General features: G+C 33.8%; 1 protein-coding gene across 1 annotated transcript in view; it reads left to right on the top strand.

Annotated features, from left to right (window-relative positions):
• Positions 1-12,437: 12,437 nt before the first annotated feature.
• LOC114332338 (uncharacterized) overlaps positions 12,438-26,820 on the top strand; it is a 132,094-nt gene continuing 117,711 nt past the window's right edge. The window contains exon 1 of the mRNA XM_050652833.1: positions 12,438-12,454. The gene's annotated coding sequence lies outside the window, so the exon portion shown is untranslated. The remainder of the gene's footprint in view (positions 12,455-26,820) is intronic.

Below are 26,820 nucleotides of genomic sequence, written 5' to 3'. Positions count from 1 at the left end.
ATGTAGAACCTTTCTATCTCGACCTCATCTTTGTCGGAAGTAGGTGCATATATTTGGACAACGTTTATCTTTTTAGATAATGTTTGTAACTGAATCATCATCAATCTTTCTGAGTAGGGGTAAAACCAACGACAGATTTAGTTGTCTCTTTGTCAACAAGTATGGCAACTCCATATCGATGTCTTGGATCATTGTTACCAACATAATACATTATGCCGTTGTTTGTGGTTAGTTTTCCTGAATCGGGTATGTAGGATTCCATTTTCGTCGGAATTTTTCCGCGGTGGGCAGATGGCATGTGAATTGCAAATTATAGAATTCCCTCATCTTCTTAGCTCTAGACTCCGCTTGGCTTGCATTTTTAGAAGCCACGGAGCTGTAACCAGAAAATAGTACCAATAAAATTTTTAATTTAATTCTGTTTCATATTTTATTAAGTTGAAAACTTTGACTTGTACGTAGCAGATGTCGCTATGACGCCCAGACCATTTTTTAGTTACTTGCAACTGGCAATATGAGGCTAGTCATCTGGATTATTTTGCTTTCATTTAGAGATAGCAACTATGCATTATACCTATCTGATGAAAAACTAACGAGTTTTGAAACCATTCGGTAATGGTGTTTGTTGCTTTCTCTAAACGAACTGAAATATAGGACGGTTTTGGCTTCGTGTTGCAACGAGATGAAAATGCATATTAAAGGGAAAATCTTCGTAGCTGGCTGTATACCATAAATAAAATGGTTATTCAGAAGAGAGAGATGAAAATTAATATAAATTAATATAAACAAATTAATTTAATATTATTTTATATTTTATTAAGTTGAAAACTTTGACTTGTATCTAGCAGATGTCGCTATGATACCCAGGCCATTTCGCTAATTGCAATACGAGGCTAGTCATCTGGATTATTTCAGTTTGGTTTAGAGATAGAAATATATATGCATTCTTTGATGAAAAACTAACGTGTTTTTAAACCATTCGGTAAGGGTTCTTGTTGCGCTCTTTAAACGAACTGAAATATAAGACGCTTTGGCTTTGTGTTGCAACGAGATGAAAATGATTATTTATTTTTAGTGATATTTTCTTGCCTGTTCGTAACGAAAAAATTAGTTGTTTGAATGAATGTTCTAAATCACGTAATTGCATTAAGCACGGTTTGAAGTGTACCTACTGATTACTGCTTTAGAAGAAAATACCGATACTACTATTAAATTTAAAGAAATTTATTTAGAATTACCTACATGACGAAAATTTGGCGAGTAATTTTCAACTTCAGGATGAACATTTTGATGAAGTAATAGAAGATCCTTCCAGTCCACAGCACAAAGAAAACATCTATAGACTAATAATTATCCGAAAATTGAAAAAAAAATAAGATACTTTCTATATGAAATAATAGGTATTTATGATATAAGTGTTAAAAGTAAACGTTTAAGGCACGCATGTGAAAGTTCATAAAAGAAATTATTAAAAGAAAATAATTTGTTTAAACAACGATTGTTTATATAATTATACATCGGTGCTTATACATAGAACGTTAAAAGGTGCTGTTGCTAAGTTTAAAAAAAAAGAGTCTAAACTTAGGAAGAAGTTCTATTTTATTATAAATAAATATAGTTTATCTACTCTATCTCATATTATGCAAAGTTTTAGTTTGTCATTTACCAACTGTCATTATAGATAGCAGTGCGTGAAGGATTTAAAGTGCGCGTGAAGTAACAATGTATTTTAAATGGGGTTTACTTTTTCGTCTGTTTTTTGGCACACTTTCATAACGAGCGATCCACAATTATTAGGATCAAAGCCACCCGTGCAAAAAATGACGTATGTCTTGTTTTAATCTAAATTTATACAGGGTGTCTCATAATGGATTTAAGATTTTTAATTATTTTGGTGCCGGCCCTGCGCTAAGTAGGAATGAGCTGATGGTGTAGATAGGTTGCGCGAGCATGCGGGTTGTAAATTCCCTTCCTCTGAAGAAAACTGTTGTCCTTCTCGAGTTATAATAACTTTTTGTCGTCTGTCGGTGAGGTAATCTCTTATCCAGTCCCGAGCAGGGCCACGAATTCCATATCTTTCTAGTTTCTCGATCAAAATATGATGATTTATGCTGTCAAACGCTTTTGATAAGTTCAGGAACATTCCCAAGGAAATCTCCACGTTCTCCCATCCATTCAAAATCTTATCCACGAATTCGTATGTAGCTGTCTCAACAGACCTTCCCTTGATATACCCATGTTGTGACTCAGCAATTAGGTGGTCATTATTGAAAAACGTTATAAGTCTTGTGCACATTGCTATTTCGAAAATTTTTGAAAATGTCGGTAGTAAACTGATGGGTCTATAATTTTCCAATTTGGTTTTATCTCCCTTTTTATCTAAAGGTTTCACTAGGGCTAACTTTAGTTGGTTAGGGAAAATACCATACTTAAAAGAGTTAATAATAATGTGGCACAATGGTTCTGCAATCTCTTCTGCGCAGTGTTTCAATAGATTCGCTGAGATCCCATCATAACCTGCCCTTTTTTTAGCTTTGATGTGATATTAAGAATTTCAGAAATAGTTATTGGTATAAGAAAAAAAAATTTGTTGTTATATGCTGTTCAATTTTCACATGCAAAAAATATTCTTATATTTTTTACTGCATTAAATCTCTTATTACAACCCTTAATTTAAATAAAACTGAAGCCAGCATTGTTCAATAGTACCATTTATTTATCCTTTCTATTTCTTACCCTCTCTCCTCATCCCTTAGACAGACAATTTTGGATTCGACACAGAAGAAATCTTTGGACTCTTCTCTTACTTACGCCGGTCAAACGGTTAACAAGTACCTCTTGCAACACGCGAGGGTGCAATCTCTCAACTCTCTATCTCATCAGCCGTTCTGCGGTCAAGAAGTAATTTTCTTCTCCGACACCACCGTAGCACAGTATAAAGAGGTTCCACCCTTTATACTGTGGAACTCTTTATACTGTGGAACCTCTTTATACTGTGACCGTAGGGTGAGCCAACATCCTTTCGGCCTTCTCAGCCTTTCTTTTGGGCTGAAACGAAATAGCAATACGTTTTACGTTACGTGCACGAACTGTAATCATAAACCGTAATTCGGGAGTGACGCCATACACGATTTCGCAACAGTCAAAACGCTAGGCACGTGGTACGGAAACAATCAACTCGTATGTGACCGGCTTCAGTGTTCCAGACAAGGCTTCACAGTTTGGTAAGACTTTATACACATATTAATATTGTCTGTATAGTATAAAACCTTATACCTTATTCTCCCACTTAAATCTGAGCCAGTAAATCCTCATACAGTCCAACCCTAAGATTGTATTCACAATCTCATATATGTACATAGGTATGGAATATTCCATGAAAAAGTGGCTTGAGGTTAAGTTTTTATTAAATTGGGACCTGCATGAAGTACAAATTTGTTAAAGTTATTACAAACATCCTCAGGCTTACCACTAATATTCTAAGTTTGGTCGACCGACATATTCTGTAACTGTACCATTAATTTTCCTAACAATCCGCCAAATACATTTTGATTTGCTTTCACTGTTATTTATAAGTTCTTCATAATGAGCACTTCTTGCATCGCTCAGGAGACGATTGTATTCCTGCTTCTTTGTTTTGTAAGCCTCACTATAGACCCTGTCAGACCTACTAAGCACTAGAAGGATGTCTAGCTCATTCTTACATACAGCAACCTGCTGTTTAGGTTTTAGTTTTTTTTTGCAATACTGACAAAAGCATCCCGTTTTTCATTTACCAGTGATTCAAGGGTAAAAACACTGAATCCCCTTTTTGACTAAAAAGCACAGACTTGAAGTTATTTTTATTTGTAATTGAAAAAATTATTTTTTTAACTTTTTTGAGTTTTCCACTCATTTGCAAATTAAAGGACACCTTCTGGGCAGTATGGTCAGAAATATGAGTGCCTACCACCTCTGCATTAAAAATGTTTATATTAGTGTAAATATTGTCAATACAACGTTGAGAAGTCCTAATTACCCTTGTATATTCTAAAATAGAAGGACCAAAATTAAAGAAACTGCAACAATTCACTGAAATATTTAGCATTACTGTCCTTAACATTCATTATATCTAAATTAAAATCTCCAACAATAAAACATGTGCAGTACTCATTCAGTAGTATATTTAGAACCGACTCAAGTTTTACTAAAAAGTCATGAACAGGTTTTGTGCTTGTTCTGTATATACATATGATTATGACCTTTTTTTTTATAAAATGAGAGTTCTACGGCAGGACATTCAAAACATTCTTCATCGCCAAATATGGTTATGTCACTTCTATGTACGTACTCTATACCATTCCTTAAATAAATAGCTGTGCCTCCATATCCATTTTGCCTGCAAAATGCTAATGCCAGTGAATATCCCACCAAATTATATGCGGACAATTGATCGATGGTTTTCCAATGTTCGCTCACACACACAGCAAGAACATTTTTTTCATTGTTTACAAATTCTTGAAGAGCATCATGACTTGTTCCTATCGATTGAAGGTTTTGGTGAACTATACACACCTGGTCAGAAGCATTTTTTTTTCAAATTGATTATTTAACCTATCTATTGAGGTGCTAGATTCTTCAGGTTTAAAAATTCACTAACATAAAGACCGACTGGCCAAAAATCAGGAGTTAGGACTGTGGGCACGCTCTCTTGTGATACTCCAATTATAAAAGAGCTAATAAACTTTTTTTTGTGCGCAACTTTTCTATGACACTGTTTTGAACCCCATTTTCTTGCATGTATGATTGCACATAATTTGCTGTTGAATCCTCAGTGAGACCCGACAAGAAAATCCAACTATAACTAGACACACTGGGGGCAATTTTAAGATTGGAAGTTCCATTTCTTTTGCCTTGAATGGGTGCTGGTCGTTTATTTTTTAAGAAACCCCTTTTTCTTTGATTTCCCAACCATCCTTATGTTGATTTTTACTTGACGATAATGGAGCATTTTGATCCGCTGTATTATTAATTTGAGTCTGTTTTACAAGATTTTCATGTGGAGACTTAACAGTTAGTCTTGAATCATAACATAATCGATGATCCTCTTATACCGTAAGGTGTCAGGGTGTCTTCTTTACTCGTTATTTTCTGCGATCTTACGCCACTTTATTCGGTCCCTAGCTAATTCTTTGGCTTCCTGCCACGATTTTCCTCTATTCTGCAATATTTCCATCACACTGGAATTCCACGTTTTCCTTGGTCGGCCTCTCCTGTTTTTCCCTATCGGCCTCGCTTTCCATGTCATTTTAACCTATCTGCCGTCGTTCATTCTAAATAAGTGCCCAGTCCATTTTAATTTCTTTTCATGTATTTTTTCCTTTAATGATTTTACTTTTAATTCTCTTCTAATATCTACACTACGTCTGTTATCGGTTCTCCTAGCTCCCACGACTTTTCTTAAATACCTCATTTCCGCGGCTTGCAATCTCTTTTGTTGTTTGTTGTTCAATACCCAATTCTCTGCTCCATAATATGTAGTGATAGGTACGTAAATTGTTTTAAAAATTATCATTTTGGTTTTCCTTGTTATGTCTTTTTTATTTAAGAAGTTTTTATACAGCGAATGATATGTTCTTGTGGCCGCTTTTATCCTATTTCCAATTTCGTCTTCTTGTGTCCCCTTTTTATTTAAAATTATTCCAAGGTATTGAAATGTATCTACCTGTTCTATTTTTTTGCCTTGGATTTCAATATTTAGGTTAACATCTTTCTTGGATATTGCCATTACTTTTGTTTTTCCATATTAATTATTAGATTGTAATTTTTAAATTCTGCCTCCCAGATTCTTATGTTCTACTCCAGAGCTCTTTCAGTTCTTGCTACAATAACAATATCATCTGCAAATACACAGGCTTCGATTTTTATTTGTTGTAGGTTTCTGTATCCTATGGTATATTTTTTTTGTTTTTGGACAGCACATTTTAATTACTTCGTCTATTACACAGATAAACAGTATGGGGCTCAATACCCCCTTGTCTGACTCCGTCGTTATTCGTAAATTTGCTGGAAATAAGATTGCCTGTTCTTACCTGATTTATGGTATTGCAATACAAACTCTGGATTGTGGTTATCAGTTCTATATTCACTTCCTTATTTGTCAAGCTTTGCCATATTCCCTCTCTGCTCACCATGTCAAAAGCTTTTTTCATATCTAGGAATCCCAAATATACTGTTTTATCTTTTAGTATGGCTTTTTCGATGATCTGCTGTAGAGTGAAGATATGGTCGTGGACGATATGTGCTGGCCTAAACCCACTTTGAATATCTGCTAATCTAGGCTCGACTAAATTCCGGAGCTTCCGTTCTAGGATAATTTCGTAGACTTTTAATGTTGAACAGAGCAACGATATGCCTCTGTAATTTCCACATTCTCTCGAATCGCCTTTTTTGTGTATAGGCAGTATTATAGCCGTGTTCCAGTCACTCGGTATTTTTTTAGTTTTCCATGTTAGGTTTAACAGTTCCTTTTTGCCCAATTTTCCCAGATGTTTCAGCAACTCGGCATCCAATCCATCTGTACCTGCAGCTTTGGCTATTTTTAGTCGGGTTGAGAGGAAGATAAGATGCCTTATCTTCCACTTCATTCATTTGTATTTTATTGTCCCCAATTACATCTTGTTCTTCTGTGGTTGTATTGTTTAACTTTGCTGTTTTGCTGTCTGCTGTTGTCTTGTCTTTGCTTAAAAGTTCCATAAAATATTCTTTCCATCTTTCTATAATGTGGTATTCTTCGGTTATTATATTCCCATTCCGATCTTTAACCTGCTGAAGCTTCATTTGTGGTTCCTTTCTAATATTTTTTAGGACTCGGTAAAATAATTTATTATTATGGGTTCTATTTTCTTCCATACTTTTTCCAAAATCTTCCCATGCAGTTTGTTTTTCTTGTTTAAATTGTTTTAACTTTGTTTCTTTGGTCTTTATATTTATCGTGGACCAACTGATTTCTGTTTTGTATATACATTTTCCATAACCGTTTCTTCTCTTTCACTTCTTTTTTAATATCTGCATTCCACCAGTTCGTCTGTTTTTTCTTGTTGTTTCTTTTTGTAAATCCACAAACGTTTTCTGCCGTTGTTAGGAGTATTTCTTTAAATCTAGTCCTAGTCCATTTAACTTCCACATAGTTTATATGTTCACTTTTAACAATTTGTTCAAACTCTTTTTCTGTTTCTTTTACATACTTATTCCTGGTTTCAATATTCCTTAGTTTGTATGTCCTAATTCTTCCGTTGTAGCTTCTTGTAGGTTCCTGAGTCTTATCAACTTCGTTTCTGCTTATTTTAATTTTTCCTTTTAATAAATAATGATCACTACTTATTTCGAAGCTTCTCTTTACTCTAACATCTTTGATTCTAGTTCTTGTTTCCCGCGAAACTATGATATAATCTATTATTGATTTTTCATTGCATTGGGGAACCTCTCTGGTTATTTTATGTATTTCTTTATGTTCGTGATGATTAGGTCGTTATCAATGCAGAATTCTAATAATCTTCTCCTATTTATATTTATCGTTGTTTCTCCATGTTTTCCAATAGTTCCTTGCCATTTTTTGTTTTCATTTCCCACTCTGGAATTAAAATCTCCCAATATTATAAGTGATCCCTCATAATCCTCAATTGCTTGTTGCAGTTGGTCCCAATTTTTTTTTATTTTCGACATTATTATTTTCGCCTGGTGCGTATACAATAATTAATGTTACCACTTCATTTTTATTGCAGCTCATTGATACCTTCAGCAATATTTCATTAATAAACTCCCAATTCTTATCATTTTATATTGTTTTTGGGTATCAAACAAGCTACTCCCGCACAAGCCCATTCCGTTTCCTTTTGTCTTGAATCATCAGGTTTTATTGTCTCGTCGTTATTAATGTTTAACACATCATTTATTATTAGCTGAGTTTGTGTCTTTATAATTTCTAAACTAACAACTTGTTCATTTATTTTTGACTGACCTTGTATGACATTCTCATTAATTTTCGTCGAGTTTCCTTGAAGTTGTCCATCTTTGTCTGCTGAAACCTCTTGTTGTTTTGTTAAAATCAAGGAAGATTGCTGTGGTACAACAAGACTATTGTTTTTATTACCCTTGGTCTGTTTTTTGTCCATCTGTTTATCTTTTTGTAACTGATACATTTTTTCTTCTAGATTCTATAGATACTATTTTCCCATTCAAAAGTTTTATTAAGACTTCCTTGTCTCCCATTACAGTGTTTTTATCTTGTATTGTTGCTCTTAATAATTTATTTTCTTCTTTTAAAGAATATTCTTCTATTGAAGTTGAGGTTAGGTTGATATCGCCTTTTTCAGCATGAAAATTTTCAGTAATATTTTCACTGCACCACGTTTTTGCTCTCTCCGCGCAACTGGAATGATAAACTGAATCAGGTACATTAGACTAGGTACTAGACATTTTTAAAAATGTCTGTAGGCCCTAGGTACCTTCCCTGTATACCGTAGGCCCTAGATAGGGGCGGAGGTAAATTCCTCACCAACAAGTAAAACCATAAAATCCGACATTTATTTGTCTCACCAAATTTAAGGGTTCGTATTAATCAGGTAGGTATTTTCCTCACCAACTCACTGAGGTATATAATAAAATAAAAATATAGATGTAAGTAATTTAAGAATGTTTTTCTACAACCGTGTTAAAAATGCAATTTTTAGCACTCCATACGAGCGTTAAAAATGCTACTTTAAGGCACTAGTGCTTTAAAATTTTTTTAAGGCACTGCAGTACGTATTGACCGTATATACAATTTTGATGTAATGTCAAAAAAATATAAAATTGGAATGTCAGTCAAGTTCAAGTAAAAGTTTTTGTAGATATTGTCCTGTAATTACGTTTGTAGAAAAAGCGTTGTATGATATGCGTGTTAAAAAGTACATTTTTAAGGCACTCATGTGAATTGCAGAACTCGCTCCCGCTCATTCTGCAAACTTTCACATGCGTGCCTTAAACGCGTACTTTTAACACTTATATCATAAATAACTATTATTATGAAAGCATCCGAAATCCGAATACAAGACATTAATTTCCTTACATTATAATAATAGTTTATAATATAGGTAATAAATATGTAAAACTTATAAATTATTATTTAATTTTTACTACTTACAATAAGAGAAACACTTTACAAAATCCATTCTAGTCATTTGATTAGATTAATATCGTATTATTAAATTTTCTACATTTTTCAATTTCAGTTTTACTTGTTTATCTTTGATAGGTTTTGCAATATGCAAATTTTAAATTTTAACATACTTATCTACTTGATATTCTTTAACTTTTTCTAAGGAAATATAATATGGATGGATGCGTATTATAAAACGAGGAATTGAAATGCGAATGAAAAGATTCGCAAGCATTCGTAATAGGAATAACAGAAGAACTTGCCTCTGCCCACAAATATGGGGAGAATATGGCATTTTCGTCTTCGTCTGTATAAGTTTCAAATAAATACTCAGCGTATCTATCTAAAATTTCATTTTCTGGTTTGCATGACATTAAATCAAACACAAGACAATCTGATACGTCTTCTGGTTTTATATATGTAAGGCCAAAAGTATCTTTAAGCTACTTGCCTACTTCAGAATCATTCGTATATTCTGATGTTAAGAGACTGAATTTTTCTATATCTACCACATACTACAAGCTTGGTGTAGGTGAAATCTACAACCATGTATTTCAGTGTTCGGACATATTTGAATGATTGCATTATACAGGGTGTCCAGAACCTCTACCGACAAACGGAGACAGGACGTTCCTCAGATAATTTTAAGAGAATTTAACCCAAATCACCTAGTCCGAAAATGCTTCCTAAGGGAGTCAGAGCTCTTTGAAGGTGGCGTCTTGTAATTAGTTTTTCTTGAATAACTCCAGAACGATTCCATTAAGAAAAACGAAAATTGGAACACATATTTATCTTCTAGAGATAAATATATTCCATGCATTGCGAATTTCTAGTACCGGTCATAGGCGTCCGCTCTGGGTAAGGCAGCAGTTATTTTATCGCATAACTTTTTTATCTCTAATTTTTAAGCATTTTTGACTCTGGATTATTAAATTGTGAGATATTTTACAACTAAAAGGTACTCTTGTTGTAAGTCGATAGGATACACAGTTTTCTAGAAAAATTGATTTGAAAATTTTTCTTTTTTTTAATTTCCAAAAAAAATTAAAAAAAAAACTATTTAGAAATCAGAAAACTGGTACGTTTATTTATATTTCAGTTATTTCATTTATTACGAATTTCTAGTACGGGTCATATGAGTCCGTTTTGGGTAGGTCAACGGTTATTTTATCGCATAACATTTTTGTCTTTAATTTTTAAGCATTTTTGACTCTAGATTATTAAGTTATGAGGTATTCTGGTTCTAAAAGTTACTCTTGCTATAAGTTGGTAAAATACACCGTTTTTTTTTGAAAATTTAAAAAAAATTTTTTTCAAATTCTAAAAACGAAAATTTTTTAAATCGATTTTTCGAGAAATCCGTTTGTCCTACTGACTTAAAGCAAGAGTACCTTTTAGTACTAGAATACCTCACAATTAAATAATACACTGTCAAAAATGCTTAAAAGTTAAAGACAAAAAAGTTATGTGATAAAATAACCGTTGCCCTGTCCAAAACGCCCGCCTATGATGGGTACTAGAAATTCGCAATGGATGGAATCGATTTATCTCTGGAAGATAAATATAAGTACCGATTTTCGTTTTTCTAAATTAAAGCGTTCTGGAGGTATTTAAGAAAAACTAATTACAATACTCCATTTTCAAAGAGCTCCAGCTCACTTAGGAAGCATTTTCGGACAAGGTGAATTGAGCTAAATTGTCTTAAAATTATCTTTCTAAATTTTTAAAACTTTCACTTTATAAAAAATAAATTTTCAAATACCAGTAAAGGTTTATCGCGATTACTTTCTATTACACATTCCATTTTGTCAAAAATTCCAATTGTGACTAAAAAGAAAATACTATAATTAATTAATTAGTTATTATAGGTAAAAATACCTACTGTAATTTTATAGTAGGTAGATAAATAATTTCCTTGCATGCCTTTTAATAAAAACTACCTGAAATAACCACTTCGTTTTTGGTGAGGAAAATACCTGTGGGATTATGACATACCCTTCCAAACGTAGGCAAAAGATTATTTTGGTGAGGAAATTACATCCGCCGCTAGATAGTTATAGCAGACTACCCTGCTATAATCCCAAAGCCGCGTCAGCGGTATAAAACGGGAGACTATTATTATTATTGAAATTAAAGAAACTGTTGATTTAATCTAAGATATGAACTTGCTTTTATAATCTTGTAATTAGATCTTTGAAATATTTCCCTCACCTTCTAAAAAATAAACTTTCTTTCGACAACAATGTACAGACAAGACTGCCTATAGTGCTTACGGTTCTATCACAGACATGTGGTTACATTTTATTCTCTAGGACATGCTACAAGTCTATAATATAATATTTTTTCCCAGTTCGTTGCGTTGTCCTAAAGCCCTATAGTCAGATAATTTTTTTCCGTAGATGTATATAATATTAGAATAAACCTCTGCCTTAATACTTGCAGAAGTATTTATGAACTGTTGATTTATCAAATCTTTTTCTCACTCTAACTCACGTACATACCCATTTGATTTTAGATTTTATTTATTTCAATTTATGCCGTTATTAATCAAAACTCAGTATTGGCGCAATGATATGAAATGATTGTAATTTCGAGACGAATCTATTCATGTAAATTTTATTGCATTTGAGTGAAATTACATTTTCCATAAAATGTGTGCGGTGTCCTTTCAATTTTGCCGTTTATCGAAGAGCCAATACTTTTTCTGCGCTTGTCTTGGGACTACAGATACCATAAGTTACATTTTTATGAGCATAATTTATTTGACAAAATACATGTTTTTGAGTAATTCACAAAAAATACCGTTTGAGAAAATGTTTTTTTTTTTGTTAAAAAATTGACTTTTGATTTTCACTTGCTAGTCGAAAATTATTCACTCAACTCCACAAGGTCAACAGTTAAGGGTAAGTAGAACTCCTAGACAAATTTTGATTAAATTAAAGAAAGCTCAGAAAATTATGCGGGAAAACGGCCATTGACTGGACTATAACTATAACTAATAAATTACTACTATAGAAGACTAGGAACGTATGACGTCGATTACTAAAAGCGATAAGGAAAAGATGATTATTACAAAAAGTCTGTGCGAAAAGTCAATATCAATGCGAGACAGCATTATGTTGCGGTTTTCAATGACAACATAGAAATGCATGCGTTGTGCGAATTTTTAATGTGAAATTAAGATGCTATTATCCAGGTGTTGAAAATAGGTAATTATTATTCTTGTGAGTGCTACTGTTTTACTGAAAGGGAATATTATTCTAATGAATTTTGCAAGTAAGTTTTTACAATATTCATTTGTTAAATGTTAGTTGTATAAAATGTATCATAATGAATAATGAGTACCTACCTCAATGAAAAGAAACACAAATATTAATGTTGTACTACAAAATGTTGTACACACAAAAGACGAAACACTTTCGAAAATTTATCAATCGTTGGGGAAAATGTAAAATATCTACATACCTCAGTCAATCTGGAAAAAAATGATCGATTTCACGTAAAAATGTTAGGTACATTATAAAAGTTTTTGAAGGTTCTAAAAGGTACCTATATGAAGGGTAGCTGCAGATGATTCCGTGAAGACGTACCTATACCTACAGCTAATTTTGCTTATAGTAAAGGATCCGATATAAGGTCGATTTAGTGATTTGCAACATCTGTTTAATGGATAAAAATTATTGGAAATTAAATTTAGCATGTTAGCAATTCAGTGGTCGTTTGCCAAAAGCAGACATGTTCATTTTTGGTACTTCTTAGGAGAGCAAATTAAACTTTCCACGGCGGCCATAAAATTAGTTTTTTCTTATATGTCAACTCAAATATTAAATATCTGTATAAACATTAAACTCAAAACCAAATATGATATTTCTAAAACTGTGATTTTATGGACATTGTTGATATTTGAATTTGCTCCTCTGAAAAATGATTCGGCATTGACACGGTGGTAATTGCGAGCAATTATGAAGAACTTCAACATCGGATTAATAGGATTACCACAACGTGTGATGAATATGGACTCAAGCTAAACACCGCAAATACCAAGGTGATGGTTGTAAGTAAGACGCCAATACAACCGGAAGTAGTAACAGCTTATGGTAAACAATTAGAGGGAACTAATAGTATCACCTACCTTGGTTGTAATTTAAATGAGAACTGGGACACGAGCAAAGAAATTAGAATACGTATAGAGAAGGCCAGAGCTGCATTCTTTAAGATAAAGAAACTTTTATGTGGAAACAACATTACTTTGAATCTTAAAATTAGATTAGTGCGATGTTGTGTGTTCTCTACTCTTTTGTACGGTGTCGAAGGTTTGACTTTAACAGATACTCTTTGAAATTGGAAGCCTTTGAAATCTGGGTATACCGGAGAATCCTACGAATAAGTTGGGTGGATAGAGTTCGTAACGAAGTTGTTTTGCACCGGATGAGAAAAGTCACGGGAGTCTTCAGAACAGTTAAAAATCGAAAACTTGAATATTTTGGCCATGTTATGCGACACCCAGACAGATATAATATACTCCATTGATTAATACAAGGCAAGGTAGACGGAAGAAAAGGGCGAGGTCGAAGAAGAACGTCATGGCTTAAAAACCTGAGAGAATGGTATAATTATCCTCAGAGGATCTGTTATATAACAGATCCTCTGCATCCCTTTTCCGAGCTGCCGTCAACAAAATTACTATAGCCAATCTGATAGCCAACGCTCGATAATCGAACACGGCACATGAAGAAGAAGAAGAAGAAAAATATCAAAAATGGACATAATATCAGCTTTTGGCAAACGGGCACTCAATTACAGAAAACGAAGGGTTCTCCGATATAATCTTGTTCTAACTATAATTAATTAATAATTAAAAATGACATTTTTTTATGGATTTAAAAAACAAATTTCGACCCGGGCAGATATTACATCAGATTTTTTGGATTATTCTAATCAAAAAAGGTCTTTTGTAATTTTTCACTAAAGTTGATCGTTTCGAGTTATAAAAGAACGAAAGATGACAATTTGCAAGGCTAAAAAACACAAGTAAAAATAGTATATTGTACAACAAGTGAGAAAAAAGACATATTTCTCACGAGCGCAGAAGTTCTTTGCCTTTTCTCTCCGATCTCTTGCTTTACTACTTCCAATAATTTCTTCTTCGGGATGGACGTCCTCGTCTATTTCTCCCTCCTTCAGTATTGTTTTAACATTTCTGTACTCTGGCATTCGTATAATGTGACCAAGCCATTTCTAGCTCGTATTTTTTCCGTAATTATTGGTTATACCTCCTCATTATTTCTTAATTTGTTCTTCTCCAAATATTCTATGCCATCTGTATTCTTCCAAAAATATTTCTGAGCACCCTTCTTTCCCAAATGTCTACTTCTCGTGTAGCTGGTTCATAATCCACGCTTCGTTGGAATACATTACGTCCATCAAGTTAGACGAACAAAGTCAGCAGAACACAGTTATTCTTATACTATAATTAAGTGCAAATTAAACGCAAATTTAATGTTCCAAGAAAAAAATTATTGCTCTTTTCTTTTAAAAGTTATCGCATCTTCTGCTAACTTGATAATCAAGCTAGCAGAACAGTAGTTCAAAAATTGATAAATCTTTTATAATTGAATGCCAAAGTATTCTCTGAATTAAATGCTAATTTAATGTTCCAAGAAAAAAATTATTGCTCTTCTTCTTTAAAAGTTCTCTCATGTTCTGCTAGCTTGATAATCAAGCTAGCAGAACAGTAGTTCAAAAATTGATAAATCATTTATAATTGAATGCCAAAGTATTCTCTGAATTAAATGCAAATTTAATGTTCCAAGAAAAAATTTATTGCTCTTCTTCTTTAAAATTTATCGCATGTTCTGCTAACTTACAATCAAACTAGGAGAGCAGTAGTTCAAAAATTGATAAATCATTTATAATTGAATTCCAAAGTATTCTCTGAATTAAATGCAAATTTAATGTTCCAAGAAAAAATTTATTTATCGCAGAACATGCGATAACTTTTAAAGAAGAAGAGCAATACATTTTTTCTTGGAACATTAAATTAGCATTTAATTCAGAGAATACTTTAGCATTCAATTATAAATGATTTATCAAATTTTTCAACTAGTGTTCTGCTAGCTTGATTATCAAGTAAGCCGAACATGCGATAACTTTTAAAGAAGAAGAGCAATAAATTTTTTCTTGGAACATTAAATTAGCATTTAATTCAGAGAAGACTTTGGCATTCAATTATAAATGATTTATCAAATTTTTGAACTAGTGTTCTGCTAGCTTGATTATCAAGTTAGCAGAATATGCGATAACTTTTAAAAGAAAAGTGCAATAAATTTTTTCTTGGAACATTAAATTTGCATTTAATTTACACTTAATTATGTTATAAGAATAACTGTGTTCTGCTGACTCTGTTCTGCTAACTTGATGGACGTACATACATTACTGTGGTTGTATATAGTCCATGTGGTGAAACCACCCCCGTCTGGAAAAATTTCTGATTCAGTTTTTTTGTGGATTCCTATTCAAAAATGTCCCATTTAAATAAATCTGAAGGGTGCCGGGCGGAATTTTTGGGCAGAAACTGTTTAAATAATTTTTTTAAACAAATACAAAAGATCACGTTTTTTTGCCCTGGAACATATTATATTTTTAAGTTTTGTGGGTCATTCTAAACAAGAAAGGTATCTTATAAATTTTCTCAAAAATTGATAGTTTTCGAGTTATAGGCGATTTAAAATCTGAAAAATGCGAAAATACTCATTTTGGAGGCCTAAAAACTAATAATTATGTTAGTATTTTTGAGGTTGCCAGATACTTAAATTGAAATTTAAACATTCAGCTTCAAGATTAATTTAAACCGTTGTTTTTTAATTGTTAAACAAGTAATTGGACTTCGTAAGTCCTAGGTTTTCACCCAAAGTAATCGAAAGTAGAACTGGAAGACGTTATTTGAATTCTTCGTGTAACTTTGCGTGGATTGATATACGAATTTACTAATTTTGAGTCATTTTTGCTAAAATTAAAATTAAAATTAAGTACATAGTTAAAATTTCTCACCTTTAATACCATCCTTGGATTATAAGCTTTCATTTGACACCTCATTTGTCATTCTACCTGGTATAATGACGGAGGAGTTATATTTGCGGTCGGACGGACCGACGGACAGACAGCCTCGGTCAAATCTTTCACCTTTAGTACCATCCTTGGAGTATAAGCTTTCATTTGACACCTCATTTGTAATTCTACCTGGTATAATGACGGAGAAGTTATATTCGCGGTCGGACGGACCGACGGATAGACAGCCTGCGTTAAATATCTCACCTTTAGTAACATCCTTGGATTATAAGCTTTCATTTGACACCTCATTTGTAATTCTACCTGGTATAATGACGGAGGAGTTATATTCGCGGTCGGACGGACCGACGGACAGACATCCTACGTTAAATATCTCACCTTTAGTACCATCCTTGGATTATAAGCTTTCATTTGACACCTCATTTGTCATTCTAGCTGGTATATTGACGGAGTAGTTGTGATTACAGACGGACGTGGATAATTCAAAGTTTTCACATTTTTTTCAAAATTGGGTGAAAACAATAAGCATGTTCATCCGATTTTTTCGTCGGTGCGGCGCGCTCTATTTCAAAAATCTCGCAATTTTCCTCTGTAAAATATTTTTTCTAGATTCTTTGGACATTCTAAATAAAATAAGTTTCTTGACATTTTTCTCAAAAGTTAACAGTTTTAAAGTTATAAACGATTTAATGCGTTTTTTTTTTGGCATTTTTCGGATTTTAAAGCGCTTATAACTTTAAAACTATTAACTTTTGAGAAAAATTTCAAGAAACTTATTTTATTTAGAATATCCCAAAGAACCTAGAAAACATATTTTTCGGAGGAAAATAGGAGATTTTTGAAATAGAGCGCGCCGCTCCTGCAAAAAAATCGGATAAACACGCATATTTAACAATTAAAAAACAACGGTATAAATTAAGGTAAGACGAGATAACTCTTCAGAATCTTAAAGCTAAATGTTTAATCTTCAATATAAGTATCTGGCAACCTTAAAAATATTAATTTAAATATTAGTTAGAGTTTTTAAGCCTCGAAAATGCGTATTTTCGCATTTTCAGATTTTAAATCGCCTATAAACTCGAGAACTATCAATTTTTGAGAAAATTCTTGTTTATAATGACCCAAAAAACCTAAAAATATACTTCGAGAGCAAATAACGTGATCTTTTGTATTTGTTTAAACAATTTCTGCCCAAAAATTCCGCCCGGCACCCTTTAGATTTGTTTAAAGGGGACATTTTTGAATGGGAATCCACAAAGAAACCGAATCAGAAATTTTTTCAGACGGGAGCGGTCTCACCACATGGACTATTACTGCTTCGCAGACTTGCAGTTTAGCTGTTCTTGACACATTTGTTGCTTTCAGTATTTAATTTCGTAACCGTGTCGCTCCCATTCATTAATCTTTTATCTACCTCTTTTCCTTCTTTTCCCTTGTTCGTTATGTACTCCTAGGTATTCAAATTCTAACACTTCTTCGAACCTATAGACAGCCTCTACTTCTTTCATTTTGATATATTATTTGCTATTATTTGTTATGTCTCCTCTTATTTCTATATATTGCCTTTTTGTTTAGTTTATTGTTAGTCCGTATCTTTTAGTTTCTTCTTTAAATTTTTGGAAAACATTTTCTATAAGTCAAAAATGAATAACCATTTTCAATTTCGTTGCAACACGAAACTACAGCCGCATCATTATTCCAGTTCAATCAGAGAGTGCAGGAAGCACCTCTACCGGTTTCGAAACTTATTAGTCTCTCATCAAGAGGCACATATGCTGCTCTCTCTGACCCAACTAGGACAAACCACGGCGTGCAGTCACGGATTGCAACGAACGAAATGGCAGGGATGCCCTAGCGGCAACTGCTATCAAAAAACTAAGTTTTTAATCTAATAGCACATAAAACAACATCCAAAAATGTCATTCTACATCCTTCTTCTTCTTCTTTAAGTACCGTGCCCAAATTTTTAGGCGTGGGTAGCTTCCATAACAATTTGCCGATATCGTTCTCGATCTTGTGCGGCATGTAACAATTGATCTGCTGATAAGCCAGTCCATTGACGAAGGTTTCGGAGCCATGAATATTTCTTTCGACCAATTCCTCTTTTTCCGTCGATCTTTCCATTGAGTATTAACTGCAGCATCCTGTATCTGCTACCTCTCATTATATGCCCCAGATATTCAAGTTTTCTCTTTTTTTTTTATCATCTTCATTAAGTCACCTTCGCCTTGACCTACTTTGTTTAAGACTTCTCTGTTTGAAATGCGTTGAACCCAAGATATTCTGAGCATTCTACGATACGACCACATCTCAAAGGCTTCTAATTTGTTCATCATGTTAACCTTCATGATCCAGGTTTCACATCCATATAGTAATACAGGATACACATAACATTTTAGGAACTTGATTCTTAGTTGTAAGTTCAGCTGAGAGTTGCTCAGAATAGATCTAAGTTTCATAAATGCTCCTCTTGCAATTTCTATGCGAGATTTAATTTCTTCATCCGGATTTAGTGTCTCATTTATCCAACATCCTAGGTATTTAAAATGGTTAACTTTTGTTACTACATCCTACCAGATCGAAAACAATGGGAACCTTCTCCGGTAACACCTCCGAGGCTTCTACAATTTGCAAGCCATAACGGATGCTGAGACTAAGGAAGATGAGGGAATTTTACAATTTATAATTCACGTCCCATCTGCTCAGCGCGGTAAAGTTCCAACGAGAATGGTTCCCTTCGTACTCCAATGGGAGTAAACATAAATCAAAAATGAATAACCATTTTCAATTTCGTTGCAACATTTTCTATAAGTATTTTTTTTGTTCTCTCTTGTGTCACCACATCAGCCGCGTACGCTATGTACTGTTGCTTACTATTGTAAATAGTCCTATTTGTGCTCATATTTGGTCTTCTTATGATTTGTTCTAATACTAGGTTAAATAAATTCTTTGATTATGTATCACCTTGGTTTAAACCTCTGTTCTGCGAACTGCCTTAAAAAGCTGCCTTCCATTGTTACCCTATTTATCTTGTTCCTAAGCGTCATTCTCGTTAGACATAAGTTTCCATCATCATCATCATGGCATCTACACTCCTAGCGGAGTAATTGCCGCCCTCTTTGGGCTCTTCCGATTCGTTTGTCGCGGTGAATCAATCCGCATTAACATTTTGGTTTTACAATTATTGGTTGTGTGACTTGGCATCTTCTACAATTTTTCTCCATTCGTTCCTGTTTTTGTTTATGGTTAACCATTCTCTCGACTCCTATCTTCTTAAGGTCCTCGACTATCTGGTTTTCACATCTAGTTTTGGGTCTTCCTCGTGGTCTGCCTGATACAGGTGTCCACTTGGAAAGTTTCTTGATGACGGCTTCTGAATTTCTTCTTTCTATATGTTCCATACATCTGAGTCTCTGTACCTTGATAAATCTGACGATGTCTTCTCCTTTAAGAAGTTCTCTTACTTCGTAGTTCATGAGTTTTCTAAATTCATTATTACTTAAGTTTAGTGGACCTGCTATTCTCCGAATTATTTTCCTCTCTAGGATCCTCAATCTTTCTTCCTCTTTCTGTGTCAGACACATTACTTCAGCACCATATATGTGATTACTGGTCTAATTGCTGCTTTGTAAATTTTCAGTTTAGTATTCTGAGTAAGCTTCTTATCTTTAAGAAAGTTATTGTATTTCCAGTAGGTTCTGTTTCCTGCCTGGATTCTTTCATTAATTGCTATGCTTCTATCATTAGTTCCATTAACTGAGACTCCAAGACATTTAAAGTGTTCTACCTTTTCAAACTTATATTCACCAATATTTAAGCTTGTCACATTAACTGGATTTTTTTTGAGCTTATTAGGTATTTTGTTTTGTTTTGATTTATTTCTAAACCCCTTTTGGATGCTTACTTGCACAACTTCGTAAATTCTTCCTTTAAACTGTTCAGGTGTCTGCTAATTAATGCTATGTCGTCAGCATACGCCACAAGTTGCGACGTCGCTGTTATAATTGTACCTTTTATTTCTGTAGGTCGTCTTATTGTTCCTTCTATTGTGACATTAAATAATGACGCAATAATGATTGTTGCCCTTCCCTCTCTAAATCCGTGATGGTAGTCTCCTATTTTATAGTTTCAATGTATTTTGAGAGTTTTTGTCTGATTAGTGCTGTCGATATTTTGTAGCAGCTGTGTAACAGTGTTACTCCTCTATAGTTGTTGAATTTTGTGGTGTCCCCTTTCTTTAGAATCGGAAATGTCCATCCAGTTTTCCATTCTTCGGGCATTCTTTCTTCTTCCCAAATCCTTATTATGTATCACCTTGGTTTAAACCTCTGTTCTGCGAACTGCCTTAAAAAGCTGCCTTCCATTGTTACCCTATTTATCTTGTTCCTAAGCGTCGTTCTCATTAGAGTTCTATTTCTAATATTCTCATGGTCTCATAAAGCATCCTTCGATTTATGGAATCGTGTGCCTTTTCACAATCGATAAATAACTCATGTAATCCTAAGTTTTGTTCGTAGCTATTATTTTGTATTAATTTTAACATAGATACCTATTTAATCAGTAGTTGTTATCCCTGCTCTAACTAACCCCTCCTGGTATTCTCCGATTTACTTTGTTATCATAATTTTATCATTATTTTACTAATAATTTTTGTAAATATTTTATAGACTACATATTTCTAATAGTGCTATGCCTCTATAGTTTTGTCGCCTATTTATAGATAGGACAATAACAAGAGCGCTATTCCATTGTTTCGGCATTTATTCCTTTTGCCAAACTGCTAATGTCAGGCATAATATTATTGCTTTCGTTCTTTCGTCGTATTCCTTAAGAATCTCAGCTAGAATACCACTTTTTTCTACCCTTTTGTTATTTTTAGATCTGTTAATATTTCTTCGACTTCATTCAAAGTCGGTTCCTTGCACTCCCCTTCTTCATCTTCTTGCCAATTCTAATTTTCTCTAATTCCTCTTGTTCGTCTGTATTTATAGGATTTTCGAAGTATTCCACCCATTTTTCTGTTGTTTCTCCTAGAAGTAAACCTTGGTTTCTGCAATGGTTGTATTATTCTCTATAGTTTCTCAGAATTTCTTTACATATCGGTAGAAATTTTTTACCTCTTTATTTACGTAGGTTTTTTCTATTCTTTTCGACTGTTTTTTCAGCTGCCTGTGTAACTTTGCCCTGTTTCTTCTTACTAAAATATCCCTACATTGTAAATCGAACCAGTCTTAACGTTTCTTTACGTTATACACTGTTCCTATACACTTTTCCTCTGCTTCCGACATTGCAGGTTGTATGGTTTGCCATTCATCTTCTATTTCCTGTTTGACTGGATGCTCTAGCCGCTTATTTATTTCTTCCTCTAATCTGTTTCTCTTGAAGGCGCTCTCATCTGTCTTTAATAGGTTTTGGAATTATCGGTAATTTTTGTTTTTATTTTGCTATTACTAGTGTATGTCCACTGTTGGTGTCTGTCCCTCTATATCACCTGCCATCGACTATTGCCTTATACGTTCTGAGCTTCGCTGGTGTCGCTCCTATCGGATTACTCATGCAACTTTCACCGGTAATTTTTAAATTTATTATTTAATTGTTATTGCTTAATATTTACAACGCAAAAAAAGTAATTAAATTGTAGTCGATTTTTTTTAAGATTTTGCTCATCATTTTGATGTTCTATTGATGAAATATTAATTTATTACTTCGGATACTTTCACAATTATCGTGTAGATGGCGCTAAGATTAATAAATTAATTTATAATTACATATTACGGAACAATAAAAAAACTTAAATTCAGTATTTAAAACGTAAGTATATTTAAAGTAAAAATATATACCACAGCTTTGACCAACTAATATTTTTTATAATTAATGTTTTTAATTTTAATTTTAAATTAATCACTTTGACATTTATGTCAAATTTCCAGTAAACGTTTACAGACTTGTCACTAGGACAGTTTTTAATTTTTGCTAAAAAAACCTCATCAAACCTAATTTAATTTGAAAACAGTTGTTAGTTCTTGTTGATTTTTTATTTATAGTTGATAAGAAGTCGAGGTCCGCTGGGATGAACAGCCTCGGCTTCTTTTCGCAGTGAATATCTGTTGTGAATTTTGTTGTGTTTGACATTTGATTTTTTGGAAGAAAACTTAAAATAGACAAATCTGTGATTATCGTTCGAGGTGAACGGACGACTTTTGAAACTCATCCAAAGGGTAAGGGCCAAAACTATCTATATTTTCCTGTTATTTTCTAATTTGCATCGACTGACATAGATTTTAAATTCGTCAATCTGCCGCATAAGATGGAGGAAGAAGTTCCTCCCGATCCTCCTCCACCACCTGACCCTCCTAATAAAATCAACCAACTTGAATGTCAATCTCAACCTTCAATTATTCAGAAAAGTCTTAAAGGAAAAAAACAAATACTATATTCGGAGACCGATATAGGTCCTTATGAAGTATTTGTCCAGGGTCAGGATAAAAATATTGGAGATTACCACGTGTTAAGTATAGCTAAATCTATTTCCGTTTTAAAAATTAAAGACATCACGAAAATCAGTAGAAAAGGTAAAAACAGGATAGGGGTATTATTTGCCACTAGAAAAGCAGCCAACGATTTCGTTGTGAGGAAAGATTGGGAAGCCCTAGGGTATGACGTGTTCATTCCATTTCATCAGATTTCTTGTAGGGGTATAGTAAGGGGAGTTAATAAAAGATTCACAGAGGAAGAAATAAAGGAGGCATCAGAAACAAACTTGGCTTTATGTAAGATATTAAGTGTTAAGCGAATGAATCGAAGAGTACAAGTAGATTCAAAGATTGAATTTGTCTCCACGGGAACTATTAGCATAACTTTTTCAGGAAAAACTATTCCTAAAGAAATTTCCATATATCAACTACCAATGAGGGTCACACCATTCATCAGCCCTGTTCTTCAATGTGGGATTTGCTTATTTTATGGCCATTCTACGAACCAATGTAGAGGAAAAAAGAAATGTGCTAGATGCGGAACTTCTCATGAGGATTCTTCATCTAATACGTGTACAAAATATTGCATTTTCTGCAAATCTTCTGACCATGAATCAAGTAGTCGTAATTGTAGAGAGAGAGTCAGACAAAAATATATTAAGGATCTAATGTCCTTTTCTAATCTATCTTTTTATGAGGCAAGTCAGCAGGTTCCTAGGATCTCTAATATTTCATCTTTCAACTTAAACGATTTCCCCCCCTTACATAACGATCAGAATAATTCTAATGGCATCTTACCACAGGAGAGGAGGTCTGCAGCCTCAGCTCAATATTCAAAACCTTTTAGTCAAGTCACTCAATCTCCACAAAAAAGAAGAAGACCTTCAATACAAGAAAATACAGGTTATGATAAAATCTCCCACCAAAGACTACTTATTACTCTATCAGGTAGAAGAATAAATGAGCCCTCAACTTCAAAATTTAATCATGCTCATGATTCTCAAATCACTAACTCACAATCTTTATCCCAACTTCATTTGGATTTCAATCAGGCCATGTCTATGCTGAACCAATCTCACAGGGAGCTCGTCATGACCTTCATTGGGGACTTAATAAACTCAAAATCATTCTCCATCCCTTACAATATGGTAGATCTAAAGACCAGTATAACTAAAAATGTATCACCTTTCAATACAAATGTAAACCAGAGTCGGAGGGGAATAGAGGATCTCGAGCCTGAGGATTCGAGATCTTCTGACTCCTTGGTCTAGCAAACATACTCTATATAATGAATCCTAACACTCCGATAACTATTATTCAGTGGAATATACGTTCATATAACACTAATTCTGACAATCTAAAAATCCTTATAAAAAACCTTAACCCAGATATAATCCTTATTAGCGAATCTTGGCTCTTAAACCAACATGTTATAAGATGTAGAGGGTATCAAATAATCAGAAAAGATCGAGAGGATGGCTATGGCGGATTAATTACTCTTATCAAAAACAATATTGATTATAGGGAAATTCAAATTGCCAATCCAGGCTTCAATCATGATGTCCAATTCCAACTCACATTTCTCCCTAACTTTAATTTGAATATTCTTAATACATACTGTCCACAAGACAACTCTATCTCCAAATCCAACTGGTCTTCCCTTGTGAAATCACTTAATAAGCCATTTTTAATCATGGGTGATCTAAATTGTAATCATAAGGCATGGGGTAGTTCTAGAGACAGTCACAATGGTAGGATTATTTTTGATTCTTTGGAGGAACTTGAGCTAGTATTTCTCAATGATGGGTCTCCAACTATATTGGTGGCCCCAGGAGGCAGTAAGTCGGTAGTAGATCTAACAATGGCATCAGTCGATGTGGCAGCCAGGGTGGGCAAGTGGTCCACTATTTCAGATACTGGAACTAGTGACCACTTCCCCATAATATGTCAGTTAAATGTATGTCTTCAATCTCCCCCGCATTCATGTAAAAGAAGAAATCTAAAGAAAGCTGATTGGTCTACTTATCACAACAATTTAAACAGCATTTTCTCAGCTTCTCCCAGGGAAGATTACGAATTTTTTACTAACTCCATATCAGCGGTAGCTGATGAAACAATTCCTTGGCTTCACCCTGCTAATAATTCCAAATACCACATTCCATGGTGGGATGACTCATGTGCTGAAGTCGTCTCTGCGAGAGTGTCTGCCTTAAAAAAATTTAAAAATATCCCCTCAATGGAAAACTATATCGAGGCTAAAAAGAATATAGCCAAATCAAGAAAATTCCTAAAATCAAAACGTAAAAATAGTTTCAGGCTATTTTGCAGTAAGTTAAATAGAAACACTCCTCTAAAAGTTGTGTGGGAGAAAATTAATAAGGTATCGGCTTCGAAACCTTCAATATATACTCAATTGCCTTCTACTCCTATATCCCACGAAATTCTATGTTGCTTAACCCCTCTTTCCGCTGTCAATAAAGTATTGGTTAGATCTCCTCAAGCCCTAGAACCGCCATTTGCTCTCGACGAGTATCAGAACTCCCTCTCAATTAAATCTGACTCGGCTCCTGGTTTGGATCAGATTTCCTACTCCATGTTAAAAAATCTTCCCGTTGTTGGATCTTTGTTATTAATTCAACTTTTCAATGAAAGTCTTAGAACGGGTATAGTTCCTGTTCAGTGGAAACAATCAGTAATTTTACCTATAATCAAAAAAGATAAAGATTGTAATAATCCGTTAAACTTTAGACCAATAGCTCTTTCTTCATGTGTAGGCAAAATGCTCGAAACTCTTATAAAGAATAGAATAGAGTGGACTGTGGAACATAATAAGATTTTTAATCCACTACAACTAGGATTTAGAAGGGGTAGAGGTTGTACGGAATACCTTACATACCTCAACTCAACAATTCAAATAGGCTTCGCTCTAAACCAATACACTATTGGCATCTTTCTAGATATCTCTTCTGCTTATGATAATGTCAATATATCACTCCTGTATTCCAAATTATTAAAGTATAACATTCCAACCCAACTGGCTAATTTGATTTTCTGCCTTCTAAATGACAGAGAGCTATTTGCCAAAGACAAACTGGGACAAACCCATGGCCCAAGAAAATCAAGTCTGGGACTACCCCAAGGTTCCCCATTAAGCCCTATCCTCTTCAACTTATATTGTCTTTCCCTGTATAATATAATCCCCTCTTCATGCAAACTAATTCAGTATGCAGATGATTTAGTTCTTCTTATTAGAGGGAGTGATATTAATGAATTGGTAATTAATGTAAATAAATTCTTGATTCAGATGGAATCATGGTTGCTAGACCACAATTTAAATCTATCTCAGAACAAATCTTCTGCAATATTATTTACAAAAGGAAACACGAACATCTCTCCCCCCAACGTAATATTTTGTAACCAGAATATTGGTTGGGTGGATTCAGTCAAATACCTGGGGGTAAATATTCAAAAAAACTTAAAGTGGAATTCATATGTAAACTCAATAGAACTAAAAGTAAATCGTGGCCTGAATGTGATGAGAGCTCTTTGTGGGACTTATTGGGGAAGTGATCCAAAAACCTTACAAATTGTACACAATGGTCTGATTCAGAGCCATCTGGACTATGGCTGCCAGGTAATTTTCGATTGCCCAACTTCCTTAATTAAAAGATTGGAGAAACTAAAATACAAAAGTATCCGAATTATAACTGGATGCATGAAATCTACCCCAATCCATGCTCTCTTAAGTGAAAGTGGTCAGATCTCGCTTAAATCTAGATGGGAATGGCTTAGCTCTAAATTTATATTAAAAAATTTAATGTTAATTGGCAACCCAATTATTTCCACTCTCGACCTGTTAGACTTGGCAATTCAAAGGAACCAAAATCATTGGAAAAACAGAAATATTCCATTTCTAGTGCTTTTAAAAAACAAATTTAAAAGTACTTATCCCAACTTATATTTAAGTGACTTATACCCATGCCATAACTTTGAACTAGACCATCAATTATCAACAATTCCAATCATAAATATCCAATCTAATCGTTCAGATGAACTTGCCTCAGTTTAACTCCAAAAAATAATTCTAAATAAACCTAGTCA

Source organism: Diabrotica virgifera, chromosome 6 (assembly GCF_917563875.1).
Source record: "Diabrotica virgifera virgifera chromosome 6, PGI_DIABVI_V3a".
Lineage (NCBI taxonomy): Eukaryota > Metazoa > Arthropoda > Insecta > Coleoptera > Chrysomelidae > Diabrotica > Diabrotica virgifera.
This window is presented reverse-complemented; position numbering and strand designations above follow the sequence as displayed.